The sequence below is a fragment of the Schistocerca nitens genome, chromosome 6, assembly GCF_023898315.1.
Source record: "Schistocerca nitens isolate TAMUIC-IGC-003100 chromosome 6, iqSchNite1.1, whole genome shotgun sequence".
NCBI lineage: Eukaryota > Metazoa > Arthropoda > Insecta > Orthoptera > Acrididae > Schistocerca > Schistocerca nitens.
In genome coordinates, this window is record NC_064619.1 from 611,892,150 (window position 1) to 611,903,574 (window position 11,425).

Genomic DNA, 11,425 nt, shown 5'->3' on the forward strand with positions numbered 1-11,425 from the left:
TATAAATAGGTAGTATATTAGCCGAGCTGTCATTTGTACTCACAAGGGAACCTCCCCATCGCACCCCCCTCAGATTTAGTTATAAGTTGGCACAGGGATAGGCCATGAAAAACTGAACACAGATCAATCGAGAAAACAGGAAGAAGTTGTATGGAACTATGAAAAAAATAAGCAAAATATACAAACTGAGTAGTCTGTGTGGAAGATATGTCACATTAAGGTAGCTGTTAACGGAGGACCACCGTGGTCCCGTGGTTACCGTGAGCAGCTACGGAACGGAAGGTCCCTGGTTCAACCCTCCCTCGAGTGAAAAGTTTTAATTTTTTATTTTCAGACAATTATCAAAGTTCATGCACTCAGACAGACATGATCAACTCTGCTCTCCAAAATTCCAGGACATGTTCAGATTTGCTTGGACACATGCAGGATTTGACGGTCTACACACGGAAAAACTTGAAAACGTTAAAAACGTTTGTTTTGACAGAGCACAGGGAAAACTGTGCGACTGTGAAACAGTTGCATTCATTTGTTGCCGTTTATGCGAAAAACTCAATGTTTTCATCACTTTTTTGGGAGTGATTATCACATCCACAAGAAAACCTAAATCGGGCAAGGTAGAAGAATCTTTTTACCCATTCGCCAAGAGTGCAAGTTAGGTGGGTCGACAACATATTCCTGTAATGTGACGCACATGCCGTCACCAGTGTCGTATAGAATATTTCAGACGTGTTTTCCTGTGGAGGAATCGGTTGACCTATGAATTTGCGATCAAATGTTTTCGGTTCCTATTGGAGAGGCACGTCCTTTCGTCTACTAATCGCACGGTTTTGTGGTGCGGTTGCAAAACACAGACACTAAACTTATTACAGTGAACAGAGACGTCAATGAATGAACGGTCAGATCGTAACTTTGCGAAAATAAAGTAAGTAAAGTTTTTGCTCGAGGGAGGATTCGAACCAAGGACCTCTCGTTTCGCAGTTGCTCACTCTAACCACGGGACCACGGCGCTCTTCGTGTTATCTAGTCCTAGATGTTGGATATGTTACACTTGGACTACTCAGTTTTTATATTTTGTTTATTTTTTCATAGTTCCACACAACTTCTTCCTGTTTTCTCGATTGATCTGTGTTCAGTTTTTCAAGGCCTATCCACTGTGTCAATTTATAACTAAATCTGAGGGGGGGTGCGATGGGGAGGTTTCCTTGTCAGATGGTTCGTGTGAACAGGTTTTCAATGCTATTATGGCAGGAGGATGGGAATTAATAGATGTCGAACGCGAGTGGTAGTTGGAGCTAGATGGGTGGGAGATTCCATTTCGGAAACTGTTAGGGAATTCAATATTCCGAGATCCACAGCGTCACGAGTGTGCCGAGAATGCCAAACTTCAGGGATTACCTCTCATTACGGACAACGCAGTGGTCGACGGCCTTCTCTTAATGTCCGAGAGCAGCGGCGTTTGCGTAGAGTTGCCGGTGCTAACAGACAAGCAACAAGGCGCGAAATACCAGCGGAAAGCGATGCGGGACGCACGACGAACGTATCCGTTAGCACAGTGCGGTGAAATATAGCGTTAATGGGATATGGTAGCTGAAGACAGACGCGAGTTCTTCGCTAACAGCACGACAGCGCCTGCAGCGCCTTTCCTGGGCTGGTGACCATATCGGTCGAACCCTTGACAACTGGAAAACGGTAGCCTCGTCAGATGAATAAGGACTTCAGTTGGTAAGAGATGATGGTAGGGTTCGAGTTTGACGCAGACCCCACGAAGCCATTGAAGCAGGTTGTCAACAAGGCACTGTGCAATCTGGTTCCATAATGATGTGGGTTGTGGTTACACGGAATGAACTGGGCTCTGTGGTCCAACCGAACAGATCGTTGGCTGGAAATTTACATGTTCGGTTAGTTGGAGACCATTTTCAGCCATTCATGGACTTCATGTTCCCAAAGAACGATGGAATTTTTATGGATGAAAATGCCCCATGTCACCAGGGCACAGTCGCTCGCGAATGGTTTGAAATGCATTCTGGATACTTCGAGCAAATGATTTGCCAAACGGATGACCCGACAGGAATCCCACCGAATATTTATGGAACATAATCTAGAGGTCAATTTGCGAACAAAATCCCGCTCTTGGCAACACTTTCGCAATTATGGGCGGCTACAGAGGCACCACGGTGCAGTATTTCTGCAGGGGACTTGCAACGAGTTGTTCAGTCCATGCCACGTTGAGCTGCTGCACTACGTCGGCCAAAAGGAGGTCCGACACGATATTAGAAAGTGTGGCATGACATTTGTCACCTCAATGAGGCCATCCATGGAAAGTGCCTGACCCACTGAAGGAAAGCTTGATCCGACCGGTAACACATAATTTTATTTTTCAAAACCTCCGTTAATGGTGAATATTCAAGTTATACTGAAAATAAAATACTAATCACAATATCTGAGGGTTTTGCCGCAGATTTCCTTTAGGTGGCCCATCGTTGGCAAGCTTGCCCCACTATTTAATGCTGACATATTATTTGTCACATTTTTACCCAGGAGATTATGGATGTAGCGGATCTAACGACTGACTGAGAGAGTTAATGAGAGAGGGTGTGCGTACAGCCATGCTTCTCCGCATTATCCCTACAAAACAAACCCTCGTCCATTTGCTCTCTCCTTCTGCCTCTCCCAGGAACATATGTCAAACTGCCCCGAAATTTCTAGAATGAATGAATTGTGTTTATATCCAGTACCTTAGACTAGAGTTGACTGCCACACATGTTGTTTGGCTGATCAATCTCAGACTGTCAGTTCCATAGCAGTCATACTCATGACTGAACTACGTAACTTCCGACACCTTCAAACGTCTGTGAATATAAAGCACTGCCCAAAACGAAAAGAAACAACCCAAAGGCATCAAATTACAAAAGTAGAATGCAGCAAGTCACATCGCTTAAGCATTTACGAGTGGTAGTAATAAGCAATTTCAACTGTATTGAAATCTTAAAATCGGTAGTAAGCATGCAGAATTATAGATGTGGATTTGTTGGTAGGGTTCTGGAAAACTGTGTTGCTTCTGTAAAGGAAATGACGTGGCGTAACGTTTGTTGAGATTCTGGTGATAATTTCTGAACATAGACGCACTACTGTGTGATCCACAAGTGGAGGAAGATCGTACCCTTACCTCACAGAAAAGCTGTTTGGAGTCTATATGACAAAAGCAATAACTTAATTGTATTATTTTACATCTTCGGCAGTGGAATTTTTCGGTACAAAGAAAACTTTTAAGAAAATCATGTAAGGATACAGTTTTAGTTAATATGTCCCACAGGCATCAAAGTACTGGATTATCGATTTTCATGTTCGTCAGTTTATACAGTTAGTGAGTCAGTCGAGTCGAGCGGAGGCAATCAGAACGTAGAGTTAGAAGCGTCCCCTTACCTGTTTCAGTATGAAACAGGAGATTCACACGGAGGCTAACAAAGTCTGTGAAGAGTGATGAATATCAATCAGTAATATGGGGGAAGAAACTTTCATTAGAAGTTACTAGAGAGACGGAGTTCTGATTAAGAGTGACTAAAGTTAACATCCGTATATAAATAATAATAAGCTGTAATAGTCATATACGATGTTTTTTAACAAAATGTTTGTGATTTATATTGGGAACAATGCTGAGTGACAGAACCTATGTCGAAGATGATACTGCACCAATAGTTCGTTACAAGTGTAAAATCAGTGGAATTCAGGTACTTGTCAAATAAACGAACATATTTATGTATTTTGTAAAGTACGAGTTACTGAGTCTAGATCATACTATTAGATAGGTCTTACGCGAAGAAGAGAGTTCTGAATGATCTTAGTCGAAACAAGGTCACCAGAGTAGCAATCGACCGCAGAATTATTGAGATCATTGGTGGAGGCAACTTTGACAAAACTGTTCCACCCGCTGTGTAGTATACAAGCATATGAGATAGACGAAATGCCCACTGAATTCAAGATGAATTAATAACTTAAATTCCAAAGGAGGCAGTATTAACGAGTGCGAATATGACCAAGCTACCAACGTAAACACTCATGGTTACAAAATACTGACAGGGATTATGCAAGGCCGAATGGAAAAAATGGGAGAAGCCGATCATGTGGAGGATCAGTTGGGGTCAGAAAAGGTAGAAAACAGCGAGGCAATCCCGCCCCAAGATTTATCTTGGCCAGTAGGATTACGACAGATACATCTACGATTGAAGCCTTTGTAGATTCACAGAAAACTTTGATACTGTTGACTGGACAACGCTGTTTGGAAGTCCGAAAGTAGCAGAGATAAAATACAGGGAATGAAAAGTTTTTGGCAACATGAACTGGTCCAAGACTCCAGTTATAAGAGTGGATAATTAAGGGAAACAGTTGCTGAAAAATAAGTGGCACATCTTCGACGTTATTACCTCTGTACACCGAATAAACTGTGAAGGGAAAACAAATAAAAACACTGAACTTTTTCATTCTGTCAGCAACGGTAAAGAACTTGAAAGACCGTATGAATGAAATAGTTAGAATTTGGAAACAAGTTTTAAGAAGAACATCAACTAAAGTAAAACAAAGATAATAAAATGTTGTCCCTATTCCTTGGTGCGTTCGTTGCTACACATATTGCAGTTGGAAACAGCAGTCCACAATGTGACGAGCAACGGCACCACGTTCTTGACAACATTTGAGGTTGCTGACCGTCCCCAGACGATTGAACCTTTCTCTGAGGACATCATGGACCTGTAAGAGCAATGAACGTGATCGAACCTGTGGTGTCACCGCCAGACACCACACTTGCTAGGTGGTAGCCTGTAAATCGGCCGCGGTCCGTTAGTATACGTCGGACCCGCGTGTCGACACTATCAGTGATTGCAGACCGAGCGCCGCCACACGGCAGGTCTAGTCTAGAGAGACTCCCTAGCACTCGCCCCAGTTGTACAGCCGACTTTGGTTCACTGTCTACATACGCTCTCATTTGCAGAGACGACAGTTTAGCATAGCCTTCAGCTACGTCATTTGCTACGACCTAGCAAGGCGCCATATTCAGTAACTATTCTGAACAGATAATATTGTGAATCATGTACCGTCAAGAGCGACGTTCATCATTAATGGATTAAAGTTAAGTATCAAACTAATTATGTCCGCTTACTGAATTCTCATTCCTTGTCATGTTCCAGACCTCACGTCAGTATGGTTCTTCCCTCCTCACGCCAGCCTGCGTGAGCTAAAACGCGTGCATTTCGGCCTCCACTCGTAACACGGTGTTGGCTCTTCTGCTAACACAAAAGAACCCATGTTGAGTGTAGTACAACCACAAGTTTTGCTCTGTTAGGGACAGCTAAAAATCACTCGGAACAATACGAACGCATCCCGAAAAATCAAACGGTGTTTACGCTTTCACAGCCCTCCTGTGGTGTGATCACAGAGGCCTGCGACATTGACATGTGTGTGAATAAAATGGCGATGGATCCCTCTAACATCTCCCAGCTCTGCAACACCCTCGGTGCCGTCTATGCACCTTTATTGAGCACTTCAAAAATGAGCATGTACTTAGGCAGCTAGTGACGGATTCTTAGGCCCCCTGCAAGCAACTTCCTTACACCCTTGGTTAGCTGGCGCTAAGATTGTGGCATGCGGAATGTGAGGGGTGCGAATGTGTTGGACGTCCTCCCACCCCAACCCCCGTGATCACGAAATATGAAGACGCGAAACAAGCGGGCTGAAAAAGCATGAGCACGTTCGACTACGAACTGTCCATATTGGTTCCACACTGTACACCGCAGCAAAAACTGCAGTTGCGCTACGCTCCAAAGGGGTGCCCGTGATGTCCTTAGAGAAGAATTCAATTGTCTAGGGAGTGTCAGCGGAGTCAAACGATGCCAAGAACGTTGTCCCGTCGCTCATCACATTGCGGACTATCGTTTTCGACCAAGAAACAACGCCGCAAGGGAGGGCGTGCTTTCATTGAAGACCTTCATGCCATCCACTAAGGCCTTTCCGTGTTGATCCTGAGTAGCACAGAGTCTGAAACCTTTCTTGTCCACCCATATGGAGACAAAGTGATTTCAAAGCTGGGCTTCGTGGTTCTGGGTAAGAGGGGTATCAGGACCTTCCTATCGTGTGACACGTCCGCGGTGCTACTGGGCAGAGTCCTGCTGACGTTTGTTGCCATGTGACATCATTAACTCATGTGACACCTCACATGTACTTCTGTGTTCTGGTCTTTATTTCTCACGTTTAGACACCTTGCTGTCTGAAGCGTCACTGAGCTCTGAGATGACGCCGCACGACACCCCGCTTTTGAACCATTAGAGATGAAGTTTGTGCACACCTTTGAGCCAAATTTATAACCTCTGCGTCGTAGTAGGAGACAATAGCTACGTTTCAAAAAATTCCACCGTTCAATGGTATTGTGCAGAGTAGATGAGAACATAATATGCTAGAGTTAATAGGTGATTACTGTTATTTAGGCAGCAAAATGATTAGTGATGGTGAAGGTAGACAGGATGATATAAAATAGGAAGAAAAGCGTTTCTGCAAAAGGAGAATTTATTAACATCAAATATAAAATTTAAATTATGAGGGGGTCGTTCCTGTAGGTATTCTTCTGCAGTGTACTCTTTCACGGAAGTGAAAAGTGGACGACAAACAGTTAAGTCAAGAAGAGAGTTGAAGCTCTCAAAACGTGTGTCTGCAGCAAAATACTGAAGATTAGGTGGGTAGATCCAGTAAGTAATGAGAAGGTACGGATTCAGACTGGGGAGGAAGCAAATTTATGGTACAGACTGACTAAAACAAGGGACTGGTTGATAGGACACGCTCTCAGTTATCAAGCCATCTTCACTTCAGCAATGGAGGTAAATGCTGGGTGTAAAAATTGTGGAGGAAGACCAAGCTTCGAATACAGTAAGCAGTTTCAATTGGATGTACGGTGCAGTAGTTATGCAGAGAGCTCTGTATTGCCTTCACGCGTCCGATCTACATGGTATCTAACCATTAACGACAAAGTTCTAAACAGTGAGAAACTCCACAATATCCATCCGCCCCACAGCCGCCTGTACGATATGCGGTCACGTGGGCACCTTAATTCACAGGTTCACCTCTAGTACAGCTGGACTGATCACGGGACACTTGCGAAGTAGATTGGCAATAACTGACCGCACGGTTCCACGCAACGTCGACATCATGGAACTAACCGGATCGGAAAAAATACGATATCCTACAGGAAGAAAAATGCCGCCTTTTGGATTTTAGGTCACACCGGTCGTTATATTATCAATCAACGTAATACAGCTCTTGAAGAGCACTGTGTATATAAGGAATACGAACATGTAAAGATAAGAGATTACGTTGACACCTATGGTAACATGTTGAAAATTATGGTGCAGATATGAATCAATTTATTAAAGTCACTACTTAGTACAAAAATACGTATCATAAGAACATAGGAAAACCAGTAAAACTTACAGAACTATCCTGCGTTAATATCATTATTATTTCTTATTTTTTCCTTTATTTGGCAAGGAGCCCATTTTAATTTCTAGAACAAGACATTTTGAATCATCAGAAGGTTACTTTTATCTACCTGATGATAGATATCACTTGACATACTAAAGTGAAGCTATTCTTTTAGTTACGGAAAAGATTAAGAAAAATACAAGTAGACAGGAAAGAAAAATTATGTTTCACAACTATCCAGAAGAAGGCTATTTTGCGAGCAGTAGTAGGATATTACTTTAAATTTAATATCTCCTGTTCTGCTATTACAAATATCAGCATCCTATATTTATATGCAAGAGTAATACTGTATGAGATTCAACAAGAATGTTTTCAAGATTTGAAAGCTAACCCGCCCATTGTGTATTAGTCCGTTGGTGTGAGGAATATTAAAGATTCTAAAAGACGGATCTTATGAAACAATATGTTACCATCTCTACACAAGTGATTAATTTCGGTACAGTTTACTACAAGGAAAGGAATTCTTTACTTACAGTACTGTTTGAACATAAAACAATTGGATACAGTGCAAAAATAACTTTGGTGAATCCTGTGATTAATTCTTATAAAGTGTCAACTGTATCTGCATTCAGCGCATATTTATATGTTCATATGTAAGGAAAATTTTGATATAAAGTAAACTTAAAGGCGCAGTTTGCAAATTCATCTATTGGATACAGTATAAGAATACTTGCTTTATGAATCTAGGGCCTATTTCTTTTAAAATGTTAACTCTGTTTTCAGTCAGTGCTTATTTGTGTACGTATTAAAATATTCATATGTAATTAAAAAAGAAGGGATTTCACTGGCTACACTAACGTGGAGAGCTGCCTCAAACAAATTACTGATTGTAAACAACAACAACAACAACAACAACTTCATTATTCTGGCCTTTATTTCTCGCCTATCGACACCTTGCTGTCTGATGCGTCACTGAGCCCGGAGACTATTCGAAGTAAAACAAATCAGCAATCAGTGTTTCAGATGATATGGGGTGGGACAAGGTGTTAGTATGAGGCTCTTAAATTTCCTGCATTTGCCTGTTTGTAAGTTCTACCGTCCGTCCAAATTAATAGTGATTCTCTGAATTAAAATTGCGCTCTGTTATATCCTTGCAATATAGGCGAAAGAGGAAGGTGGTGTAAGCCTATGACGAACACTAATACTGGTTTTCCGGCTCTAGAGGAGGATTCATCCTCACTTTCAGAAATTTGACGCTTGGGGAGTTTGCACGGATCACCTAAGAGAAACTGCTCCGTTTTCAGAAACGTTATCATAGTCGAGGACGCAGTAAGTCTCGCAATTCTACAACAAAACGACAACAGTGACACGAGTCTGTAGTTCAGCATATCTGTGCAGCAGTGCCGCTTGCAGACTGAAACGCGTTCTCTCTTTCTCACCTCACTGGGTAAAGCAATTTTTTATGTAGAGATCGAATCGATGTAATTTTATATTCCAAACTGTCATTTTTTTCTCCGTGGGACGATCTACAACTATGCTTTGATTACAGGGTAAGTAAGTTCAGTAAACAGGAATAAGTACTTAAGGTTTCATTTTCTCATCTGTTGTTTCGATGCCATCATACGACTTCATAGAATTTTGACCCACCAGGATAGCCGAGAGCGCTAACGCGCTGCTTCCTGGAGTCGGGTAGGCGCGTCGGCTCCGGATCGAATCCGTCCGGCGGATTAACGACGACGGCCGGTGTCCGGCCAGCCTGGACGTTGTTTTTAGGCGGTTTTCCACATCCTACTAGGTGAATACCGGGCTGGTTCCCACGTCCCGCCTCAGTTGCAGGGCTCGCAGACATTTGAAACATATTCACACTGTTTCACGATTTACACTGGACAGCTGGGGTACACTAATGGCTTCCCGGGGGGTACAGGGTGGCTGCAGGAAGGGCATCCGGCAACCCTTTTCGATTAACCAAGCCAAATCCGTACTTAACCCTGCCGCCCCTGTGCACAATGCGGGTTAAAGGCGGCAGCAAAAATAAAATACGATTTCATAGCATTTTAACTGACTGTTGGACAGAACGCCCCTCACGAAGCAGTTTTTTGCGTCTTTCAAATATGTCCTTGCTCCATTTGTATACAAAGATACAGCGGCGTTTGAATGTGGCATGCACATTTTTCTTAGAGAATTTCTAATGTCATCTTTGGAAGAAGCTGGAACTCACTCAGCATTTACTTTATTCTTCGGGACACACTTACACTCATGGAAAATGAAAAACGAACACATTGACGAAAATGAGTAATATATATACTAAGATGGTATCTGTCCTTTCGGACCTGTACGAAAGAACAGATAACATCGGTGACCATGCAGCTCGTTAGAACGAAATCACAATGAAATGAACACCCTTAGCTGCTGTAGGCGTTGATATACGTCAACGGCGACTGATGAATATGTGTGCCCCGACCGGGACTCGAACCCGGGACCTCCTGCTTACATGGCAGACGCTCTATCCATCTGAGCCACCGAGGACACAGAGTATAGAGCGACTGCAGGGATTTATGACAGGCCTCCCGCGAAACCCACATTCTGAACGTCATGAATAAGACCTGCTATACCTGCACTATATACTACGAAGGGGCGGTGAGTGCGAGGTCAAACGCGCTGCGGACACGCCAGGAACCGCGCTATCAGTCGTGGAATGTAGCTACCTGCGCGGCGGTTCCTCTCCGCCAGAGCCAGTGGCAGCCCGTTTGCCGTGCCACACGGAGCTCCGTCTGTGTCTGCAACATTGTTAGCATGCCGCGACAGCCTGCGGGAGGTCGGGTGCACGTACCGCAGAAATGCGGAACGCGTGGGTTGTGAGGTCTCCACAGTGCCTCGATGTTGTCGCCAGTGGTCAACAGGAGGTGCACGTGCCCGTCGACCCGGGTCCGGACAGCAGCGACGTACAAATGCACACCGAGACCGTCGCATCCTGCGAAGCGCCGTAATTGACCACAGCGTCACTTCACAACAACTTAGGGGTACCGTTGCTCCAGGGATATCACCGAGAACCATTAGCAACCGTCTACAAGAGGCAGGACTACGGTCCCGCATGCCGTTAGGGCGTCTTCCGCTCACGCCGCAACATCGTTAAGCCCGCCTCCTGTGGTGTTGCGACAGCGCTCTTATGGAAGGACGAAAGGTGACGTGTCGCCTTCAGTGATGAGAGTCGCTTCTGCTTTGGTGCCAATGATGGTCGTACACGGGTGTAGAGTCGTGCAGGTGAGCGCCAAAATACCGGGTGATCAAAAAGTCAGTTGTTGTTGTTGTGGTCCTCAGTCCTGAGACTGGTTTGATGCAGCTCTCCATGCTACTCTATCCTGTGCAAGCTTCTTCATCTCCCAGTACCTACTGCAACCTACATCCTTCTGAATCTGCTTAGTGTATTCATCTCTTGGTCTCCCCCTGCGATTTTTACCCTCCACGCTGCCCTCCAATACTAAATTGGTGATCCCTTGATGCCTCAGAACATGTCCTACCAACCGATCCCTTCTTCTGGTCAAGTTGTGCCACAAACTCCTCTTCTCCCCAATCCTATTCAGTACCTCCTCATTAGTTATGTGATCTACCCATCTAATCTTCAGCATTCTTCTGTAGCACCACATTTCGAAAGCTTCTATTCTCTTCTTGTCCAAACTATTTACCGTCCATGTTTCACTTCCATACATGGCTACACTCCATACAAATACTTTCAGAAATGACTTCCTGACACGTAAATCTATACTCGATGTTAACAAATTTCTCTTCTTCAGAAACGCTTTCCTTGCCATTGCCAGTCTACATTTTATATCCTCTCTACTTCGACCATCATCAGGAATCGTATAAAACATCAAATCTCCGACATCGCTGCGGCCGGAAAGAGATCCTGCAAGAATGGGACCAACGACGACTCAAGAGAATCGTTCAACGTGACGAAACTGCAGCC

The 11,425-nt window shown here is 43.9% G+C and overlaps 1 non-coding gene across 1 annotated transcript; it reads right to left on the bottom strand.

Moving 5' to 3' along the window:
* Positions 1-9,913: 9,913 nt before the first annotated feature.
* Trnat-ugu (transfer RNA threonine (anticodon UGU)) lies at positions 9,914-9,987 on the bottom strand. The gene has a single exon. It is a non-coding gene; the product is annotated as a tRNA-Thr (tRNA).
* Positions 9,988-11,425: the final 1,438 nt, after the last annotated feature.